This window comes from Sceloporus occidentalis, unplaced genomic scaffold, assembly GCF_023333645.1.
Source record: "Sceloporus occidentalis isolate IW3139 unplaced genomic scaffold, rSceOcc1.0.p SCAF_1, whole genome shotgun sequence".
Lineage (NCBI taxonomy): Eukaryota > Metazoa > Chordata > Lepidosauria > Squamata > Phrynosomatidae > Sceloporus > Sceloporus occidentalis.
The window spans coordinates 274,765,572-274,789,468 of NW_028316981.1; the positions used below are offsets into that span (position 1 = coordinate 274,765,572).

The following is a 23,897-nucleotide window of genomic DNA, read 5'->3' on the forward strand; positions in this document are numbered from 1 at the left end:
CTGTGGCCATCCTCTGAGTAGCCATTTTGTCAGCTTGGATCCTGAGACTTCTCTGTGGTTCCTGGACCATTGGCATTTCCTGGTCAGCCATTTTGTTCACTTGTTTCCTTGCACTTTTCTGCGGTTCCTTGACTGTGGCCATCCTCTGAGTAGCTGTTTTGTCAGCTTGGATCCTGAGACTTCTCTGTGGTTCCTGGAACATTGGCATCCCCTGGAGAAACTTTTTGTTCAATTCCTTCCATGCCCCTTGCCATGGTTCCTCGACTGTGGCCATCCTCTCTTCAAGGGTCAACTGAGCAGCCATTTCGTACTCTTGAAAAGTTGAGATTCTCTGACGATCCTGTTCAGCAGCCATCCACAGCTCTTCACAGCTCTTGTATTCTGGGCCACATAGGCCACAATCAGGCAGACCACAGGGGGCTGAGAGAGAAAGCAAAGGGACACCAGCTCCCTCTCTCGGCCCCATTGCCTTTGAGGAGGCTCAGCTGACCCATCCCCATTGCGATGGGGCTGAGAAAGCAGAGGGGCACCTGCTCCCTCTCTCGGCCCCATTGTCTTTGAAGAGGCTCAGCTCACCCATCCCCATTGCAATGGGGCTGAGAGAGAGAACGGGGGGGGGGGGGTGATCCCCATCTCAGCCCCATGGCCTTTGAGGAGGCTCAGGTGGTTCAGCCCCATTGCAAAGTGGGGAGAGAGGAAGCAAGCAGGCACCCACTGGCTGTGGCAGAGGGGTGCGGGGAAAGGAGATCGCCATGGCGGCTTGCCAGCAGGGAGCGGATTGTGGAGCCTGGCAGCCCCTGCCGCCTGGCTCAGTGCTCCCGGACTGAGGGAAGCCCCCTGCTAGTTCCGAGGGCAAAGCTCGAGGGGGGAGTGCAAAAGAAGGAGGTGAGGAAAGTGAAGAGCGGGCATGGAAAGGAGCACAGGGCAATGGAGGGAGAAGGGGACTTGAATCAGAACCAATCCCCCATAAATTCAAATGGATGATTGTATTTATATATACTATATGACAATTCCATAACTAACCTACCTCACAAAACACAAACACAAACTATCTTAACTCTCATAAGACTACCACAAAAACTTCAGAGGAATGAACCTTGATTCCCCTAACTATATATAACAGTCAATTATGAGCCAGTCTATTGTTCCGCTTGTCAATTGGGGCAGCTGTCTCGAACTGCACAGATTCATGCACTTGCAATACCATGAGCCTCCTCGGCCGTCCGGATTGTCTCACCACAACACTAAGTCAGTTTCAATAGCCTCGAATCCTTGCCCTTTTCCGTGGTTCCTCTTTAGTGGTCATCCCCCGAGCAGCCGTTTTGCAAGCTTGAACCCTGAGGCTTCTCCGTGGTTCCTGGACCATAGGCATCCCCTGGTCAGCAATTTTGCACCCTTGATTCCTTGCGCTTTTTCGTGGTTCCTGTTTAGTGGTCATCCCCTGAGCAGTCTTTTTGCAAGCTTGAACCCTAGGCTTCTCCGTGGTTCCTGGACCACTGGCATCCTCTGGTGAAACTTTTTGTTCACTTCCTTCCATGCCCCTTGCCATGGTTCCTTGACTGTGACTATCCTCTTTTCAAGGGTCAACTGAGCAGCCATTTTGTACTCTTGAAAAGTTGAGATTCTTTGACGATCCTGTTCAGCAGCCATCCACAGCTCTTCACGGCTCTTGTATTCTGGGCCACACAGGCCACAATGGGACAGACCGCAGGGGAAATACAGGTAGTCGTCCTTGTCTTCTCCGCTTGACCCCTCGCTCCTCTACACAAGAGAAAAGAGATGAAGAAAATGACAGTCATCAACCAGATATCTGAAACTGAGAGACAGTGCAAAACGGGGGGGGGGGGGGGGGTCTGCATTCTCTCTCAGCCCCACGGCCTTTTCCCGGAACATGGAAATGGACTCTGACTTAGAGAAAAAAGTGGCAGACCTCGCAGGGAAGATTCACCCTTGCCAAGCCCCTTTCCCATGTGGATGGTAGCCTGTCTTCCCCAGCCAGCCATCCACCTGGGAAAGAGGCTGGGGGCATTGATCCTCCCTTGCCAAGCCCCTTTCTGGCCAAGGGCCACTGGAAAGACTTTGAGGGGGCTACTAGTGGCCCTGGGTCCATATCTTTGCCTACCCTTATGATATATGTTGCTTTGGAATAAGGTTCCACTAGGAAGGGTGGTCAGTGAGACATTGGTAGGATTGCATGTGTAGGACCACAGACAAAAAATTGGGTGTAGCTATTGAGGGGGCTACTAGTGGCCCTGGTCCATATGCAGTTACAGCAGTGTATTCTACTGCCAGGGACTATCAGGTTCTGTGGGCCAGTGGTACTCAAAGTGGACTGAACTGGTTTTGACCCCCAAGCCATTAGCTGTTGGTTCCTGGTAAGTTTGCACACAAAAAGGAATTGCAGCTAATGGGCACAAATATGATGTCAGCCACTTGCACAGTGGGTAGCCCAAGAAAGGTCTTCAAATCGGTTCTGAGGTATGGCAACCCTAAGATGAACCTATTATGGGGTTTTCTTGGCAAGATTTGCTCCTTTGCCATCTTCTGTGGCTGAGAGAGTGTAACTTGCTTAAAGTCACTCGGTGAATTTCCATGGCTCAGTGGGTATTCAAATGTTGGTTTCTAGAGTTCTAGTCCAACACCCAAAACTACTGCTCAAGAAGCCCTGCTGTAGGCAATATTTTGAGGAAAGCCATGACAAACCTTATCTGAAGAAATCATACCAAAAAGATTCTGGGAGAGGGCCAATGTCAACTTGGAGGAACATAACCCACAAGAAAATCAGGCGTAGAAAGTAGTAGCTTTTTAAGCAGTGGAGAGGCTAATTCAATTGGGACACCTTTCCAACCTTTCGAGATTAGATTTGCAGTCATGGCAGATGAGGCCAGTGACGCTTGGTACTTTGCAAAATGTGAAGGCTGGTGATGGAAATGGACTCCACCTCCCTACCTCTCTTGGAAAGTTAGACTCTTCTGTAGCTCTTCTTAAATATTGCCTTGGCAAAGTGGATTGCCTTCCCTTTCTAAAATGCTCCCTTTCTGTATTCATAGTCTAAAGATGGCAGGAAGGAAGGCAGATCTTCCTTCCATTCCTTTTTTTTTTCATAATGGCTTCCATTATTTGCTGCCTTGGAGGTGTCCATGGACATGGGGTTTAGGATGAACTGCATAAAGCCTGGAAGTGGAAATCAAACCACCTCCCTGATGTGGTCATCTCAGCAGCCCCAGCCAGCATAGGCAATGGTCAAAAATACTGGGAGTTGCATTCCAGTCCCAGCCAGAGGGCTGCAGGATTTTCATCTCTACAGTTGGTGTGTTTGTGTCTGTATGTGCCTTCAAGTTGTCAGTCTACTTATGGGGACCTCTTGAATTACATAGGGTTTTCTAAGAAGGAGGGCTCGGCAATGGTTTTCCAGTTTCGTCTTCTGAAATATAGCCTCATGACCTGGTATTTGTTAGCGGCCGCCCATCCAAGTACTAACCAGGGCTAACCCTGCTTATCTGTGCATGGCAGTTAGCTTCCTCCAGCTCTCCACTCCGGCACTTTAAAGCTGCAGCTGTGTCTTGAGATAAGAGGATTTTACACACACACACACACACACACACACACACATGCGCACACACACACACACAGACTCCCCAAAATCCATTCTCATGATGCACCTTCCCAAGTGAAGTGAATCCAAGGCATTGTGACCAGTATCCTTGAAATGAGGCTGATGGCACTGGTGAAGATGAGGATCTTCTCATGTTTTATTACATTCTTAGCCATATCACTGTCTGTTACAATTGCCGTATTTTGGCAATCCCACAGAAGACAAAGAACCGAATGCCAATTCCACAGAAGACAAACCAAAGGAAGGACAGTCCATTGAAGACAAGCAAGCTGGCAGCGATGCGGTAAGATGAACTCCTTTCAAATGAGTATATACTCATTCATTTATTATTTCTTTAACTGAGTATATATTCAATCTTCATAATTATGAATAATTAAACCATCCATTTATTTATTATTTCTTTTATTTCATTTTTATGCCACCTTTCTCCCAGAAAGAGACCCAAGGCAGCTCACGAATAAAAACATTTTTTTAAAAAACACCTTGCAATAAAAACCATTCAAACATCATATAAAAAACAATATGAAATTACATGCGTCAATAAAATGTTTTTATTCGTGAGTTGCTTTGGGTCCCTTTCTGGGAGAAAGGCGACATAAAAAATGAAATAAAAGAAATAATAAATGAATGAATTTATTATTCATAATTATTAGGAATGAAATATATATTCAGTCAAAGAAAAACAATATAAAATTGAATGCATTAAAGATGACAATACATAACAAACACCCAATATAAAAGCCATCCCATGATTAAAAGCCTGCCTGAATAAATCCATCTTTAATTTGAAGGATTGCTGTCGTTGGGTTCCTTGAACTCATTTCAGACGAAGGAGATCAGGAGTTTATCCCGTGAATATCCGGGAAAACCCCCATAATAACGCGAAACGGTTTCACACGATGTTGCACAGAACCCACCATTAAAGTGGTCACAAAGAAGCATCTTTTTATTTCAGGATTTCAGTGACAATGCGTTTCCGATATCGTTTTATTTGCAAAATTGCGTGTGATAATCATTTGTGCAATTACTCGCCATTTTCACTTTATTTGCAGGATGCTTTAAATGCACTTTAATCTCTCTTTAATGGCAAAATCAGCCCGAGTGTGATAAACTCCACAGGGTTACCATATGACAAGGTTTTCTTGGAAAGACCTGCTGTTGCCTTCCTTCCTATGAGGCTGAGAGAGTGTGACTTGCCCATGGTCACCCAGTGTCACCCCTATTCTCCTGGGGGTGCGTTCTCCATTTTTCCGCTGGGGGGAAGTGGGGGATCCTGGGGGGGCTCTCCTTTGGGCTGAGGGACGCTGGGCTCTCCCAGGGAGCAGCAGACCTGATGCACAACTGGGAGGAGCAGCATGGGCCCCGGAGAGAAGCCCATGCCTGGCACAGGAGCCCCAGCTGCCCTCCGGACCCCCAAGCAGAGTAGTTGCAAAATTGATTAATCTATCTTTTAAAAAAAAGGACAACGGCAGCACTGACCGGGGAATGGGGGTGGTGGAGCTGTCAAAAACAGATAAGGGGTGGTAAACACTCCTCTGCTATTTTCCGCTCCCCTCAGAAAGAATTGATTCTGAACTAGCATTCCCACTTACTTGCCTCACTTCAGAATCGGTTCTTCCAAAAAGTACTGCAAAAAATATATTATCAAGTAACCCCAGGTTATTTGTGCTTGCCCTGCTTCTTTTCTCCTGGAATCGATCCACTGAGGATCAGAAGCGGTTTCAAATGGGAACAAAAGTTTTTGATTCGGATCCTGCTTCGCAGGAAACTGAAGTGGGAATGGGCCCTAAGAGTAAAATACATAACCCGTTATGCTTTAAGAGAAAACCATTTTAAGATGCAATTTCGTTGGTAATTAACCCCAACGAAATTAGCAAGGATTTATAAAGGTTTAGATGTAAGCTGCTGGAAATGCAATAAAGCTCCTGGTTCTTTTTTTCCATTTATGGTGGAAGTGCCAATATGCAAGTAAATATTGGAGACAAATCCATTCATGGGTACAAAAGATCTTAAATTATAGTTTTCAAATGGAGCTAGAATTTTATTTATTAGGTATCGTATTAATTGAAGATTTAGAAAAAAGATTCAGAAAATTGATATTCTATCTAACTACAGCCTCGCGGTTAATTTATGCTGCAGATTGGAAGAATAAAGATGACATAGACTATAATAAATGGATATTAAAAGTGCTAGTTATGTCTGAAATGGATAAACTTACCTGATTGGAGCGAGGTCTTTCTTGGGAAACCTGTAAAGAAACATGGAAATCATTAACTACATTTTTGGAAAGAACATTAAATGCGTATTAGATTAACAATAATTTAGCACAGAAAATAACTGGTTTTACCAAAGAGTATGATTCACCAATGGTAAATAATTCTTGATTATTCATCTTCTTTTGTTTCTTTATTTTATGCCTGAAGGAAATATCATTCAAGAAAGGGAAAGAAAAGACGTGAAAAAGTACATGATGGAATGCTCTCTTAGTCGTACAATTAAACCTTTTTGTCGCAGGAAGGTCCAGGAAATTACAATATAAAATGACTTTGTAATTAAAAAGCCGTAAGTAATTTTCTTAGAAAGAAAAGCTAATAAAATCGTATTGAATTAGCACCAAATTGTGGATAAAGGAAGATTGTAGTAATTTTCAGGAAGAGAACATTTTATGTTGGTGGAAATGTATATTTAGTTATATGTCAGTTAACTGTAGTTGGTTTGTGTATCGTTGAGTGTTAGATATATTGTAATTGTGGATGGTGTGCAGTGAGTAGGGATTAGGGGGGTTTGTGCAGTGTTTTATATTAGAATTGTCATTTGAATTCTGTTAAATTTGTAGTTTGTATATGTAATATTTGTCATGTATTGTGAATTTTAAATTGTGATTGTTGTTTTAATGAAATAAAAGGAAATAAATAAAATAAAATAAAATATGTTTTAAATCAATAAACTATGATTTCCAAATTCCATAGCATTGAGCCATGGCACTTCAAGTGGTGTCAGACTGGATTATTTCTGCAATGGGGATGCAGCCCAAGGAGTGTTTTGAAAGCTTTGGATCAGTCAGATCAGCAGTTCTTTTCCTTTGCTTCCTCCAGTTGGTCTGCTTTGTTCCAGAGCAGGAAGCATCATGCTTAAGGCAGTGCCTGTACCTGTACCTTTTGACATTGTGGCCCAGTAATGCAGTCTTACGAAGGCCTGAGCTCAGGGTAAGGCCAAGCAAGGCAGTGATAATTGTTTCCTTCAATGCCAAAATTAAAAAGTCCAGAGTGGGTGAACTGGGAGGTACAGTATAGCATCCTGCCATGGTTGCAGTTCTGCCTTTTTGCAACTTTACAAGAGGAAACTGCTGTAACGTGCCTTCTTTTCTAAAAGTGCGTAGTTGGTTACATGTGATAAGGGCAAGTCAGGATTGTTTTGCCCCAGTGTGGCATTATTGGTGATTTAAAATATATAAAGAGATAAGCTGGCCTTGTATCTGACTTGGGGAATCCTGAGAAAATCCAATATTTTAAGAACAACAATATTGCCATATTCTGGAAGCATTTCTCTTTTTGAAACTGGTTAACAACATTGTGCTGCTCCAGGTTGGAGAGTGGCTGGTGAAGTTTGCAAGTAGATGGGCTGAAAAACCTTCCAGAAACCATGATTAATGCATCTAAATTTTCCTTTTCTTAAGGCAAGAATGTTGTCCATCAACTAAGTGTAACCCTTGAAGACTTGTACAAGGGAGCTACAAGAAAACTGGCGCTTCAGAAGAATGTAATTTGTGACAAATGCAAAGGTAAATGAGTCAGTGAGTTGAACATTTCATACAGTCCTATTTAAAAGCAAGAGGTGTCTTAATACATAAAAGTCAAGCAGAGTAATTTTGTGTGTGACTTCATTAAGAAGTACTTAACACTGTTCAGTGACCCATTTTTAAATCTAACATCAAGCATATGTCACAGCTTTAGTATTTGTGAAATTCCAGCTAATCTACATTATTATCCTAAACTGGCTCATGAACCTAAGGTTTGAAGAAACAAAACACCTGTTCTGCTGGAATGTGGTGTCTAGTTAAAGATTGTTTTCTCTATCACAGGGCTCTGTCTGAAAAGCTAAATCTAATAACCAGATTCTATCATTAAAAGAAATTGGTAATCATTTTTATTTTAAAAAACAACCCAAAATTTGATTGAGAGCAAGTCACAATCCTTTAAATAGTGTGCATCCCTCAAATACTTAACATAGATACAGGGTGTGTGTGTACACATGCCATAGTCATCAGATGGGAATAGTCACAGTTCCCTCTGACATGCAATTTAATTTCTTGGCCTAGCTGCCCAATATTTGCCAGTCTTAGGACAAGCCAAATTGAAGCAGAACAGGTGGCTCTGATTAAATCATGAGTGAGCCTGGAGCCTTGATAAAGTCATATTATGAGATTATGGGGGTGAGGAATCAGATGCAGTTTGCCTTTCCCAAACTCTCCATAAATGTTCTTGGATAATTCTAAATAGGCTGGCGTAGCACAACTGCAAAATCATGGCATCCCAAAGTGTAAGGTGCAATAATGTTTGACACTGAATTGGCAAGTAAGATTTAATCAGGCATTATGGAAAGCTCACCCCACTGTGAGCTGCATGGCTTGTTCTGTATCTCAGTTACGTTACTGTGCAGCTTTGCTCCCAAGTACCTGCGCGTGCGGTAAAAATGCTGGGGGAAGGTCTTGCTTTCACAGGGGCTTTGACTTTTGCGGATTTGATCATTCTTGGATTTGATTAATGTGTCCTCTTTAGTAATATCTAGATCCTCCTATGCAACTCTATGGTCAACTTGAACCAAAAGTCGCACTGGAGGACCTAGAGATTCCTAGAGAGAATGCTCCACTTGGCATTTGTAGCTCCTCCAGTGCAACTATTGGGATTTCAGCGACAATGCGTTTCCGATATTGTTTTATTTGCAAAATTGCGTGTGATAATAATTTGTGCAATTACTTGCCATTTTCACTTTATTTGCAGGATGCTTTAAATGCACTTTAATCTCTCTTTACTGGCAAAATCAGCTCCAGTGTGATAAACTCCACAAGGTTACCATATGACAAGGTTTTCTTAGGAAGACCGGCTGTTGCCTTCCTTCCTATGAGGCTGAGAAAGTGTGACTTGCCCATGGTCACCCAGTGAGTTTATATGACCGATTGGAGAATAAAAACCCTGGTTTCCAGAGTCATAGTCCAACGCTCAAACCACTATGCCAGACTGGCTCCCCATATACGTTTTGTATTATTTCAGAGAAGTTTTAACTTTGTACACTGATGTTTTAGATTGGCAGGTTTTTCCATTATATATTGTTATTTTATTGTACGCTCGTCCTTCCATATTTGTGGCTTTGACTTTTGCAGATTTGATTATTCACGGATTTGATTAATATGTCCTCTTTAGGAATATCTAGGTCCTCTATGCAATTCTATGGTCAACTTGAACCAAAAGTCGAACTGGAGGACCTAGAAGGTTCCTAGAGAGAACGCTCCACTTGGCATTTGTAGCTCCTCTAGTGCAACTCTGTGCTCAATGTCTGGCAGATGTTGACCACAGAGTTGCCCTGGAGGACCAAGAGGTTCCTAGAGAGGTGTTCTCTCAGGTAAGAACATAGTGCTTTTGTTATTTGTGGTTTTTCCACATTTGCGGGGGTCTTGTGTCCCTAACCCCAGCAGATGTGGAGGGACAAGTGTATTTTGATTCTTACAATACAAAACGCTGGGCAAATTTTACAGCACCCTATAAATAAATGTTAATGATAATAAATAATAATATGGCATGACGGACAATCCAAATTGAAACAAGTGATCAACACCAAATTGACACTGGACTGATAGGAAATGTGTAATAAAACTTGGAAATAACATTGCAAACTGTGGAAATGACACTAATGTTTGAAAATTTACATTACACACTTGGAAATTAAACTGTAAACTTGGAAATAAAATGAAGACTTGGAAATTACACTGCAAACTTAAAAATATCATTGCAAATTTAGAAATTACAGTGCAAACTGAAATTACATTCCCAAAACTTGGAAATAATATTGCAACTTTGAAATTACATTGAAAACTTAGAAATAAAATGCAAACTTGGAAATTACACTGCAAATTTAAAAATTAACACTGCAGATTAGGATCCTTGGTGGCGCAGTGGTTAAATGCCTGTGCTGCAGCCACTTAGTCACAAACCATAAGGTTGTGAGTTCAATACCAGCAAAAGGGCTCAAGCTCGACTCAGGCTTGCATCCTTCCGAGGAGGTCGCTAAACTGAGTACCCAGATTATTGGGAGCAATTAGCTTACGCTTTGTGTAAGCGGTATAGAAATACCACTGACAAGCGGTATAGAAATGTACTTGCTATTGCTGTTGCTAATTTAGAAATTACAGTGCAAATTAAACTTACATTCCCAAAACGTGGACTGCAAAACTGCAAACTTAGAAATTACACTGCAGACTTGGAAATAAATTTGCAAACTTGGAAATAATATTGCAAATTTAGAGATTGCACTGCAAACATGGAAATAACATGTGTATATTTTATGTGATTTTATATTATATATTGTGCATATTTTATGTGATTTTACATGTGGACATTTTAATTGTTTGAATTTTATAACAATTTAAAAGGATTCCTTGGGTCCCTTCAGGGAGAAAGGCGGGAAATAAATGAAATAAATAAAATAAAAATATATAAAATAACATATTGCAAACTTGGAAATAGCGTTGCTAATGTGGAAATAATATTGCAGACACACACCAGTAATACCTGTAGGGGCTGCATGATTCCTGCCCCTGTGCTAAAGCCACATTTAAAGGTTTGCCAAGTTACTTCTGGGTCTTTAAAAAAAATCACTAGATTTTCCAAGGACCGGTTTTCCAACCACTTGCACTTAGCTCATGAACGTCCTGTAGTGGCTGCATCTTCTACTCCCCAAACCAACAAACACTTAATCACGAAAAACTGGTATGGAGAGTCATCCAAAAGACCCAGTGCCCTTTCAAATTATGCCGTTATAGTTCGATATTCACTGTAATTGTTATAGCAATATTCTATGGAATTCTGGGGTTTGTCGTCTGGTCAGGCATTGCCATCACCTTGGTTGAAATGTCTAAATACCCCATCCTAAAATGCAAACTCCAGAATACCATATAATGTTGTGGAATCATAAAATCATATTTGGAAGACACCCCAAGGGCCATCCAGTCCTGCTTAACCACCATCACTTCCAAATCCATTCTGCCATGCAGGAATACACAATCAAAGCACCCCCAAGAGATGGCCATCCACCTCTGTTTAAAAACCTCCAAAGAAGGAGACTCCACAACTCTCCAAGCAAGCATCTTCCACTGTCCAAGAGTGTTTATTGTCAGTTAGTTACTCCTAATGTTGTGGTGGAATCTCTTTTCCTGTAGCTTGCATCCATTGCTCCATTGTGTCCTATTCTCTGGAGCAGCAGGGGAAAAAAAGCTTGCTCCATCATATTCCTTCATATTCTTAACCAGGGCTGTCTATCTTAACTGTCTCTTCTCCAGGCTAAACATCCCCAGCTCCCTAAGTCTCTCCTCATAGGGCATGTCTTCCATACAATATGATTGCACATTGTAAAAAGTCCCCTGATTAACGTCCCCATTGCACCAAGGAGGTCTCTGGATGCCTCTGAACCAGCCTCCACTGCTTAGCCTACTTGACCTTAACAGGTTTGTTAGGATGCAAAACAAGGCATGTGGGCATGTGGAGAAACAGTGTGCATCCTGAGTTCTTTAGAAGAAAAGTGGAATAAAAATAGAAACATAACAAGTAGATCCAGGGAATATTCATATTTTACCTACCTGGAAACAAAGTGGGTGTCGTCAGGACAGAAAGCAACATTTAATATCCAGGATGCATGGCCGCTCAGCGTGCCTGCCAAATTTATATGTTGTCTCTGGGAGAAAAAAAAAAAACAAATTCTGGTTTAGAGAGAGAGAAAAATATATGAAATCAACGACCTTAGAGACATGTTTCAGGAGAATCTCCATAGTTTTATCATGAGAACTTAGTGAACAAGGGCACCCAGAAAAAGTACGGGAAAGGAGAATTAAAACAATTATAGGAGGAAATGTTACTTTGGTTTTTGATGAGGATTTGGATTAATTTAGGCCTCTTTCCAGCTTCACAATTACGGCACTTTTGCGCCACTGTCTTGCCTGCATCCTGCGGAATCCTGGAATCTGTAGTTTAGCAAGGGACTAGAATTCCCAATATAAGAATTCTGAATACCACTTCCTAACTTTCATATCCCCAGATTACACAGGATGGATCCATGGCAGTTAACTTGCAGTCAAACTGCTATAATTCAAAGAGACTAAAGAAGAAATAAGCAATTGAGGGGAGGATATCATAGAGAACTTTACACATGGTGTGGAAACAGCGGAAAGGGATTTCTCATAATATTAGAATTATGGTCAGCCATTAAGTCTGAATAATGGGAGGTTTAGCACAAATAAAAATACTTGCGTACAGAAAATATAGTTACATTTTGCCATTTTCTACCACAAAATGCATCAATGGCTGCCAACTAAATCCGTTTCCCTTTTATGTCAACTTTCCTTGGCACAGAAATCTTACCACTTACACATCATAAATCTTGATGTAGCCATCATCTGAAGCTGTTGCTGCCCAAACAAAAAGAGTGGGAAGACAACATATCAGATGTTAATCGGATGTTTTAAAAAAGGTATTTGTATAGCCTTTCGAACTATGGTAAACAGATGTGAAATCAGAGAGTTTACAAATTCTTGCTGACATAAAAGGTATATCAAGGAAAACTGAGGCTTAAAGTACAAGAAATATTAGCTTTCATAGTTGAGGGGGGACCCTCCTAGAGGAAATTTTATTAAGTTTACTATTATACTAAAGAATATTACTAGAAGCATATAAATAACATTACGATTGTTAGACTCAAGATTGAGGCATGAAAGATAAGGAAAAACAACAATTCTTTTGGTTTTTCAGTGTCACAAGAAAAGATTACAGTAATAAGACTGCTTGATAATTCTAGTGGTTAGGGGCAAAGGAAGTAGAAAAAGCAAATATAAGAATGAAAATAATTAAATAGTTTGTAAAAGAAGGGGGTATGGGGATATAAGAATGTGATTGCGTATGTTGTTGTAACTTGATCTTGTGTAAAGTGATTTAATAAAATTTATATATATATATAAAGATATCTCTCTTTTCCTCCTTCCACTTAGGTCACCCAGTCCTGGACCAGATAACCATTCTTTTCTCTACGGGCTTCCAGATGACTCCACGCACCAGCTGCTTCAGCAAAGTAACAACTACCATCATCATCATGAACAATTTGTTGGCCTGTGTAACAGATATAAAGTTTCTATTCAATTAAATTTCTATAACATACAAGCATATTGTATTGGGATATTCTATTAGCGTATTCAGCCTGGTAATATTCAAGCATATGCTGTAGATAAGCAAAATAAGTAGCCAAATGGAGTCAGCAAAAAAAGCATATTTATCATCCCAGTGTCAGTCCCCTACTGCCAGCCAAGAACTGCCTGTGAATAGATTTGGTTTCGTTGAGTATTAAACTATTAAACTATTACTTTATCTGTTCTTAATTTTGCCTGGAAATGCTAGTATTTACTTCCAATGCACATTATTGTGATCTTTGTGGAGTCCCATACATTCTTTCCTATAGCCCTCTGAAAAACTGTAATCTTTCAAGAAATATCATTTAAGATCAGAAGGCCAGAAGGGGAGTCAGGCTTTCATGCGCATTTTCACAAATTCCCTTTAAGAGTTTAGAGAAAGATAGGCTCTCATAGAATATACTTTCTTCCTTTTATTTTCAGATTCTCCCTGCTGCCTTGGTTTAGTACCAGTTCAAAATGTAAAGAGGACAGATTTTTGCCAGGACAGAAGACAAACGTGATCTCAAAATCCAACAGACACATGCTTGGGAGAAAGCCACGAGACACACTTGAACAACCTACCACTGCAAGCTCCCTCAGATACTCTTCCTAGCACCAGTTTGGGGACAAACTGCCTTACAAAGACTATTCTGAACAGAGAAGTAGTTATTTATTTTTGGTATTACAACTCTACATATTTATGCACTTGTAAATAGATGTATATGTGCCTTCTATAATTATATGGAGAGAAGTAGCATCATGTGGGAAAGTTCAAGAATAAATCAAGGCTGGAACAATAGCACCTGCCTTTATCACACTGAAGACAAAGCAGCTTTCTGGTTTCCATCTCAGTAGGGACCAAAGCAACAAAAGAAGCATAGGGCCAAGGGCCCATTTTCCAGCAGCAAGAAGGTGTATCTCTAATGATGATATTGTGGACAAAGGTAATTTCTTATCTCCCTGTAGGAGGAATCTTCACTGCAGGATGCTGAATGAAACAGATATAAAGTAAAGTACAATATTTACCTGCATTAAAAAGCAATATATGCATACACAGATTCTGAGATCGTGCCTGTAATTTAAAAAACGCCATGCTTCATCAAATAAATAAAGAGTGCTTCTTTCCTTTGACAGAATCTGACTACTGTATTCTATTTTTTAAAACCTGAATTGCCAACATGATACTTCTAATGAAACTGGTTTCCCACTGCAGTTTCCATCAAAATGTTTGTGTGCTCAAACGTTTTACCCTTGTGAACCCCTTAGCATCTACATGCAAACACCATGCCCCCATTCGACACAGTAACTATGAAAATATTTTATGTGTTTAGTGTGTATATTTTCATTTCCACATTGATGTATATTAATATTTAAACATTTTAAAAGAAATAGCATCATTCAAAGTCAAACAGTTTTATTTAAATAAATTAAATACTTACATGTCTAAATTTTACAGATATTGTTTCGTGCCCAGCCAGAGCCAGGTGACTGACAGTGATGGCAATGAGCAAGAGGCGCTGCTGGCCATTCTCACCCGGGGCCATTGTGGGCACTGCCTTGCCGTCAGTCGCCATGTGCCTAGGGCACACTGGATTAAGCACACACGCTGGTTGAGACTGCAGTAGCATCTTGTCCTGAGAACCATGGTAGCAATAGGATGGGTTGAAGAAGCAGAAGCTGCATCTTGGGATGGGCCCTGCCAAAGGTCATGAGCCAGATAGCTTCCCTGCTCTTCTTCTCCATCTCCTCCTCCCTAAGGCAGAGGCAACGTCTCCAAGCACTCTCCTTGCACTTTGTCTTCCTTTCCAGGACAGAATCATAGAATCATAGAGTTGGAAGAGACCGCAAGGGCCATCCAGTCCAACCCCCTGCCATGCAGGAAATCCAGATCAAAACATCCCCGACAGATGGTGATCCAGCCTCCGTTTGAAGACCTCCAAGGAGGGAGACTCCACTACACTCCGAGGAAGTGTGTTCCACTGTCGAACAGCCCTTACTGTCAGGAAATTCCTCCTAATGTTGAGGTGGAATCTCTTTTCCTGCAGCTTGCATCCATTGCTCCGGGTCCTAGTCTCTGGAGCAGCAGAAAACAAGCTTGCTCCCTCCTCAATATGACATCCCTTCAAATATTTAAACAGGGCTATCATATCACCTCTTAACCTTCTTTTCTCCAGGCTAAACATACCCATCTCCCAAAGGCGTTCCTCATAGGGCATGGTTTCCAGACCTTTCACCATTTTAGTCACCCTCCTTTGGACACACTCCAGTTTCTCAATGTCCTTTTTGAATTGTGGCGCCCAGAACTGGACACAATATTCCAGGTGGGGCCTGACCAGAGCAGAATATAGTGGCACTATTACTTCCCTTGATCTAGACACTATACTTCTATTGATGCAGCCTAAAATCGCATTGGCCTTGTTAGCTGCCGCATCACACTGTTGACTCATGTTCAACTTGTGGTCTACTTGGACTCCTAGATCCCTTTCACATGTTGTCTCCTTAAGCCAGGTGTCCCCCATCCTATATCTGTGCATTTCATTTTTTCGCCCTAAGTGCAGTACCTTACATTTCTCCCTGTTGAAGTTCATTCTGTTAGCTGTGGCCCAGCTTTCTAGTCTATTCAGGTCATTTTGAATTTTGATCCTGTCCTCTGGAGTATTAGCTATTCCTCCTAATTTGGTGTCATCTGCAAATTTGATAAGTATTCCCCCAATTTTTTCCTCCAAGTCATTGATAAAAATGACTTGTTTGAAAAAGTTTGAAAAAGAAAAAGTTAGAGAAGAGGAGGAGGAGGAGGAGGGATCAGGACCTACAAGTCTTGCACACACACCCCAGCAACTGTAGCACATACCCCAGGGGTCTTGCCCCACCATTTGAGAACCACTGAATTAATTAGGTTGAACAGATTATTTTAAAGTACTTTGTCCTTTGAAAATGCAGAATTTGAGGCTCTTTCCATAGAGACCCCCCCTCTCATACAAATAGGTATTTGCATGCAGAATTTCAGAGACGCTATAAATTATAAACACTAGCGAGGGGTACTGATGCACAGTGTGCCATTAAGCATCTTTGCAGTCCAGTCACTGGGTTCCTTAATGACTCTGCTACATAGTTAACTATATGTAAAGTTCCATTACAATAGAGGGTGATATAGGATTTCAGCCAATTTTTTTTAAAAAATGTTGCCAAAGTATGACAAGCAGAAGTTTAGAATCTGGAAAGAGGACATTTTTTCCAGTGAGAACAATTAGTTATAGTTTTTTGTGGGTTTTTCGGGCTATGTGGCCATGTTCCAGAAAAGTTTCTTCCTGATGTTTCGCCAGCATCTGGGGCTGGCATCTTCAGAGAATGCTTTGCCTGGAAAAATTGGGTGTATATATACTCCCAGCCTGGGGCCTACCATCAGCACAGAACAATACACATGCAAATCACTCCTGCATTCCCAGGCTCACACAGTATATATACACCCAATTTTTCCAGGCACAGCATTCTCTGAAGATGCCAGCCACAGATGCTGGCGAAACGTCAGGAAGAAACTTTTCTGGAACATGGCCACATAGCCCGAAAAACCCATAAAAAACTATGTATGCTGGCCATGAAAGCCTTCGACTTTAAATTAGTTATAGGTTAACTAACTAGAAGACTGTTTACTTCTACATGGCTGACGCGGCATCTGAAGGATTGCCGCATTCCACAGCAGAGATTACAGGGTTAACAACAACAGACATCAGAACTTTTGATCATAAACCAACAAAGCCAATAAACCAGTCTCCTTTCTAAATATTTTATCTAAAACAGAATTTCAGTTTGAAACAGGCTTATATAAATGCTCCTCTTCCTTGGTTTTGAGACTGATATAGAGTCCTCATTTATAACTATATAAATTGGCTTCATCCAGACAGTCATATGCAAAAAGCCATTGGGTATTAGTACTTTGTACACTAGTCGTGCATTATGGATATACACTTGGGTCTGTGTTAAGGTACTAAAAGCCAGCTGAAAGGGCAAGGCACTATTCTCTATGCAGTACTGTCTGTGTGCATGTTTTTGACATATACAGCACCTTTTACATCAAGAAGTGAAATGACTATTCAAAGACTTATAATCAGAGATCCACCACTTGTTCAAAATCAATTGGTTATGGAGAAAGTATGAGATGGATATGGCTGCTATCAATTTTTCTTGACAATGGTTCTGTGCTTTCACTGCTGTACAAAAGGGCAATTTTCACTTTGCTGGTCACTCTATTTCCAAATCATTGCTATATGTGGTCTATAACTGCTGAAAATGTGCAAATAATTTGCCATGAAGTGATTTATGGAAGCTAAAATCTCAAGACTAGCCTTTCAATTGTTTTCATGCATTAGGATTTATATGTAACAATACATCCAAGGAACTTAATTGGGGGGTCTTTAATCCATCATCTCATCTGCTTGGTATAGGGATTGAGATGGGGGGAAGATGCACCCATCCTTTCTACTTAGGAGTGTTATTTCTTCTTTCAGGACTTCAGAGTCTCTAGCTTGTAGCTGAACTAACGCAACCAGCTTCTCTTTCTCCTCAATATCTGCTTTGCAAGGCCCTTGGAATTCTGTTCCCTACAGAAACAAAAGCCATGAATTGCATTTGATCGCACAGGCAGGGACGTAGCCAAGGGGGGGGGGGGGTTCTTGGGGTCCGCCCCCCCCCCCTTCCATTAGAAAAATGAATGGTATGTGCTGCTGCACCGCTGCACCCAAGCCCAAATATAATGGTGGCACTTAGTCTGGACCCCCCCCCCCCTCCTAAAATCCTGGTTATGTCCCTGGCACAGATAGGAGGAAAAGGCAAAGGAAACAATGGCGTTTATCAGACGAGGTTTCTGCAGCTCAGATCTGGGGCTTCTGCGGATTGGGCCATTCGCATTGACGTGATAACGAGAATGTATTTTCATACCTGGTTGCTCTTCTGTTGCCCTTCTGAACTGAGGGGGAATTGAATTGAAGGAAGTCATGTGATGCGGATTCAGGGAAAGCGGAGTGAGTGCAAATTGTAGTTCTACACCGGTGCATACCATGGGGGATTCAACTATTTGAATTGGGACCTTTGCACATGCTCAGTGGGGCCCTGAAGGCATCCTGAACCTTTGCACTTCCAGGGCTAAGAAGGGAGCCAGGTTCCACTTTCATGCGAATGCTAGCCTCACCTGAATGACAGCTGCCCCTTTTTCTTCCTCCCTTCCAGTTTCCCTTCCCTGGCAGCCAAATTCAATGGGTCTTCCATGTCAGAGCCCCGATCCAATTCATCCACATCTATATCTATCTATATCTATCCCAGTGGTCCCCAAACTGTGCCCTTTAAAGGATCCTGGACTTCAGCTCCCAGAAGCCTCAGCCATATTGGCCAATAGCCTGGGATTCTGGGAGCTGAAGTCCAAAAGCCCTTAAAGAGCTATATCTATATCTCTATATATCTACATCCATCCTCCTGTCATTCATTTGCCTTCTCTTAGGTTGCATCCACAGTGGGGAGATAATCCAGTTTAACTCCAATTTAACTGTCCTGGCTCAGTGCTATGGAATTCTGGGAAATGTAGTGCCCCGAGACATTGAGCCTTCTCTGCCAGAGAGCTCTGGTGCCTCGGCCAACTAGTAACCTAAATTATTATTATTATTATTATTATTATTATTATTTTAAAATAATAAATTATTATTATTTTAAAAATAAAGTATTACTATTATGGAAGTTGGAGTTTGTTGTGGGGTCCTTGACTCTAGGCTATGGAATTCTGGGAGTTCCATCTCTCCCTCCATCCTCATGTTTCATTTCCTTCACATCTATTTCGAAAACATTAGTATACATCCTTAGGATAGATGTACATGTGGATGAAATGGATGGGGCTCTGACATAGGATCCCTTTGAACTTGGCTGCCAGGGATATGTGTGTGTGTGAGAGAGAGAGGCAGAGAGGGAGAAAGCGCTGCTAGCCTGGCTGCTCTGCCAAAGTTGCATCGGGGAAGAGGGGGGAAGCAGAGAGAGAGCTCCAATGGAGCGCCGGTTGCCCTGAAAACAAAAAGAGCCACCGGAAGAAAATGGGGCACATTGCAGCAGGGCATCATGGGAGATTTGCAACCTGGGGGTCTTGCGATGGTGTTCAAGACTGGGATTCCACACCAGACCAATTCGCAGTGAGATCGAACAGAGCCCCAATGTGAATTGCGTCAATCCACTTATTTAGCGAACTTGCCAAATCGCACCAAAATGAGGAGCCAGTAAGGATTCAGTTCGGGAGTCCCGTGGAAGGGGCTCATATTTAAAGCTACCAGGTATGAAAATACATTCTCGTTATCACGTTAATGCGAATCGCCCAATCTGCAGAAGCCCCAGATCTGAGCTGCAGAGACCCTGTCTGATAAACGCCTATGCACTCTGCTTTCACTTAAAACACTCTCAAACCTTAAGCATCACTAGTGTCTTTCTGGGAGATGCAGCAAAAAATACTTTTGCTGCTTTTTAAAAAACTTTTTACTTTTACTGGCAAGCCCAGAGAGAAAGTACATGTCAATTGGATATTCTGAACACCTGTTCTTTTCTAAGTAATTCAGTTTGGTTAAGTGTGGCCCAATACAGATGGCCCAAAAGGGGTGGGTATCTGCTGTCCTTTCTGCACTTGTTTGGGGCCAGGGGAGCCTCACCAGCAGCCCCTGCGGCCCCAATCCAACACTTTTTCAGGCCACGGAGAAGCAGCAAAATGCCGCTTTCCCATGGCCTGGAAAAGGGGTATCCTTGGGGCTGCATGCCCTCGGACACCCCAACAGACGCATCCATGGGCCCTTTCGCCCTGGCTTCATTCCTGCAGCAATCTAATTGCCATGGGAACGAAGTACGCACCCCCCCCCCCCCGGCTACGTCCCTGTGCCCAGGAGCATCAAAATATGCTTAAATATAATTTGTCCTTACGTCCCACTTCTTTAAGCCCACAGCATTAGCTTGTTCTTTTTCCATCGTTTTCATCCTGAGCACCTCCAGGTTTGTGTTAACAGAAAGAGTTAGAAGGGTTTCCATTTCTACTATCCGACCAAATTTCATCATCATAAACTGATTGCACTTCTCCTCCAGTCCTAATAAGATGAAAGCTTTGTATTTAAGCATCTTGTGTTCTGTCTCCCTTATTTTCCAGTTAACAAAGATGATGCTACTTTGCACCAGAAAAGGTGCTTTTTGTACTTGTAGGGAGGACTACCTGCAGGCTGGCACCTCCTCCTTTGGTCACTGGGAGATTTTCAAATTTGAGAAAATGTAATGTCTATTTGCAATTCAAAGATGTTTCCTTGGGATCCAGCATGTCTCCTTCCTTTGGGAAGCCACAGGCTCCTATGTTAGGAGAGAACACTGCATTTCTCAAGCAGTCTTCATGTTTTGCATCAGGGAAACTTTAGGTGTTGTAGAGGCAAAGGAGGACAATCCAGTCCCAATATTAGAAAAAGTTGCTTTACCTTTGTCAGAGGCAACATAATAATAACAACAACAACAATTATTTATTTATTTATTTATTTATTTATTTATTTATACCCCACTATTCAGCCAAGGCTATCAGAGCGGCTTACAACTTGTAAATTAGACATTTCCCTGCCCTCAGGCTTACAATCTAAAAAAGACAAGACACAAAAGGAGAAGGGAATGGCAGTAGGGAAGGGGGAAAGTCCAGGAAATGTGCTCTCCCTCTGAGGCCTGGTGGAGCTAGCCTGCCTCTCTCTCCCTCAAGATGGTGGCTGAAGGGAGGGCTTGTCTTCTTCCAGAAAGGCCTGGTGGAGCTAGCCTGCCTCTCTCTCCCTCAAGATGGTGGCTGAAGGGAGGGCTTGTCTTCTTCCAGGAAGGCCTGGTGGAGCTAGCCTGCCTCTCTCTCCCTCAAGATGGTGGCTGAAGGGAGGGCTTGTCTTCTTCCAGAAAGGCCTGGTGGAGCTAGCCTGCCTCTCTCTCCCTCAAGATGGTGGCTGAAGGGAGGGCTTGTCTTCTTCCAGGAAGGCCTGGTGGAGCTAGCCTGCCTTCCTGTCCCTCAAGATGCCCTCAGATGGCAAGGTCCCAGTGTTCTAGCTCTCTCTTTAAAATTCCCTGGCTTTGATGGGCTAAAATGCAGTATCTTAAAGTCCAAAAAGCATCTAGGAGTAGCCATGCTGGCCATATGGCAAATCCAATAACTTCCAAGCAATGATATCTTTATTGGGCCGACCAAAATGCACAATGACATGTTGGAAGCTTTCGAAGTCACACTGGCTTCTTCATCAGGAGTAGGAAATTGAAGATGTTAGTCATAGGCCTGACTTTGTTATTACCCCACAAAAGATAGCTATTATGCAAGTTTACATATAGGCCCCCAAGGCAATTTGTTATTTATGTATTGTTTGATTTGTATTGTTGTTATAAAACAAATAAAAATTGAATTAAATCACATTACATAATAATAAAGACACTGTTGTATTATTTGACAGTGTCCTGTTACATCTTTAAAATTCATCCATTCATTTTTCACGAAAATCTATACAAATCTGCTCTCTTTAAGGAGGTTCTATTGAGGGAAAAATAGTGTTGTAACCATTAAGAAGCATGAATAATATTTGTATGTCTGTTGATAGCTTTTCTTTGGTCAGGTCCCTCCCTTTTTCTGGAATGTCCTACCTTTTCTGATGTCTTGGGCTCCTTTGCAGTGAGGACAGCTGGTCACTCAGCCAGAAAGTGTCCTCCATTTGGAGCAAACTTTGGTCCTCCGGGTGTTTTGGACTTCCATCAGGGACGTAGCCAGGTTTTTAGGAAGGGGGGGGGGGTCCAGACTAAGTGACACCATTATAATGGGGCTTGGGCGCGGTGGTGCAGCAGCACACACCATTCATTTTTCTAATGGAAGGGGGGGTCCAGACCCCAAGAAACCCCCCCTTGGCTATGTCCCTGCTTCCATTCCCAGAAGGTCCATCCATTTTGTGGTGTCATGGCCTCCTTTGTGGCAAGGATATCTGGTCACCTGGAAAATGTCCTCCATTTGGAGCAAACTTTGATCCTCCAGGTGTTTTGGACTTCCATTCCCAGAAGATCCAGCCAGCTTGGCCAGCAGTCAGGAATTCTGGGAGATGAAGTCCAAAACACCTGGAAGGCCAATGTTTGGGAACCACTGATTTGGAGCATGAGTAAGAAGCGTGGATTTATACTTGTATGAGTGTTGTTGGCTTCTGTTTGGCCATGTCCCTACATTTTTCTTGAATGTCCTACCTTTTATGGTGCCTTGGCCTCCTTTGAAGACACTTGGTCACCCGGCCTGAGCAATTTCTCTTCCTTGAGGTGAAGGAGGAAACTGTGGATGTGTATGCATACAAAACCCTCTCTGAGGCTTTGAAGAAACTTACCAAGAAAACCCCATGACAGGTTCACCATGGGGTTGCAAGTCACACTCTGTCAGCCTCAAGGGAAGGCAATGGCAAACTCCCTTTGAATAAATCTTGCCAAGGAAAAAACCTAATAGGGTTGACTTAGGGTCACCATAAGCCAGAAACAACTTGAAGGCACACAAGTACAACAACAATCCACACTGCAGAATTAAAGCAGTTAGTTGTTGTGAGTCTTTGTTTCCGGCTTATGGCAACCCAACCATGAGGTTTTCTTGGCAATACTTCTTCAGAGGGCATTTGCCATTGCTTTCTCCTGAGGCTGCGCTGAGAGAGTGTGTGACTTATTCAAGGACACTCAGTTGATTTCATGGCCAAGGTGGGGATCATGCCCTGGTAGTCAAACACTTAAACCAGTATGTCAGACTGGCTCCCCATCACTTTAATTGCCATGACTCTATCCTACAGAGTCCTGGGATTTGTAGTTTGGTGAGTTATTCAGCATGACCTGTTAGTGTCTGGTGCCTCATCAAACTACATATCCCAGGAATCATAGCGGTGTCAAACTGCTTTTATTTATACTTATGTCACAGATACACATGAAAGAAAGAGCAACAGATGCAAATACTGGCAATGATACATTTTCAGAGTGCCTAAACCATATTTCAGTCCAATATCTTTTTAGAAAAGAGGGGGGAAAACATTCAGGAGCTAACTGGCAAACACTATCAACATCATCAATAGAATTCAAAGGCATCTGAGGGCTGCATTTGCACTGCAGAAATAATCCAGATTGACACCACTTTAACTGCACATTTCAATGGTTTGGAATTTTGGGAACTGTAGTTTGTTGTGGCACTAGAACTCTCTTACAGAGATGGCTAAATGTCTCACAAAACTACAATTTGCAGAATTCCATAGCATTGATCCATGGCAGTTAAAGCATAGAATCATAGAGTTGGAAGAAACTGCAAGGGCCATCCAGTCCAACCCCCTGCCATGCAGGAAATCTAAATCAAAGCATCCCTGACCACCCAGCATGTCACTAGCCTATGTTTAAAGTTTCTGCTGTGTGGATGCTGCCTGAGAAAGTAGATTGAAGGCTACAGCTCATGCCACAGGTTTCTTTCAGTTAGTCTCAAAGGTGGTACAAGATTCTTTTCCAAGACGATCAGTAGTAATAGTTGTTCTTTTTATTTGTCTCCAAGTTATTTCTAACTTATGGCAACCCTAAGTGTTTTCTCAGTAAGATTTATTCAGAGGTTGTCATTGCCTTCTCCTGAGGCTGACAGCATGATTTACCCAAAGTCATACAACGGCTTTCATGGCTGAGCAGGGAATCAAACCCCGATCTCCAGAGTCGTAGCCCAACACTTAAATTGCTACACCACGCTGGCTTTCGCTGTTAGTAGTACCAGCTTTTAAAAGCTTTTGGAAAAGGTTTAAATAGCTCTGTTAGGATAATATTTTAAAGTACTTGTACTACACTTGTACAAACAAA

At 42.1% G+C, this 23,897-nt stretch overlaps 2 long non-coding RNA genes across 2 annotated transcripts; one reads left to right on the forward strand and one right to left on the reverse strand.

Annotated features, from left to right (window-relative positions):
* Nucleotides 1-1,002: 1,002 nt before the first annotated feature.
* Nucleotides 1,003-11,553, reverse strand: LOC149323893 (uncharacterized). The gene is made up of 3 exons (XR_016280267.1): nt 11,466-11,553; nt 5,835-5,864; nt 1,003-1,761 (listed from the first exon to the last, which is right to left on the reverse strand). It is a non-coding gene; the product is annotated as an uncharacterized LOC149323893 (long non-coding RNA).
* On the forward strand, nt 3,629-14,143 carry LOC149323894 (uncharacterized). The gene is made up of 6 exons (XR_016280266.1): nt 3,629-3,899; nt 6,040-6,178; nt 7,293-7,397; nt 12,235-12,352; nt 12,867-12,946; nt 13,485-14,143. It is a non-coding gene; the product is annotated as an uncharacterized LOC149323894 (long non-coding RNA).
* Nucleotides 14,144-23,897: the final 9,754 nt, after the last annotated feature.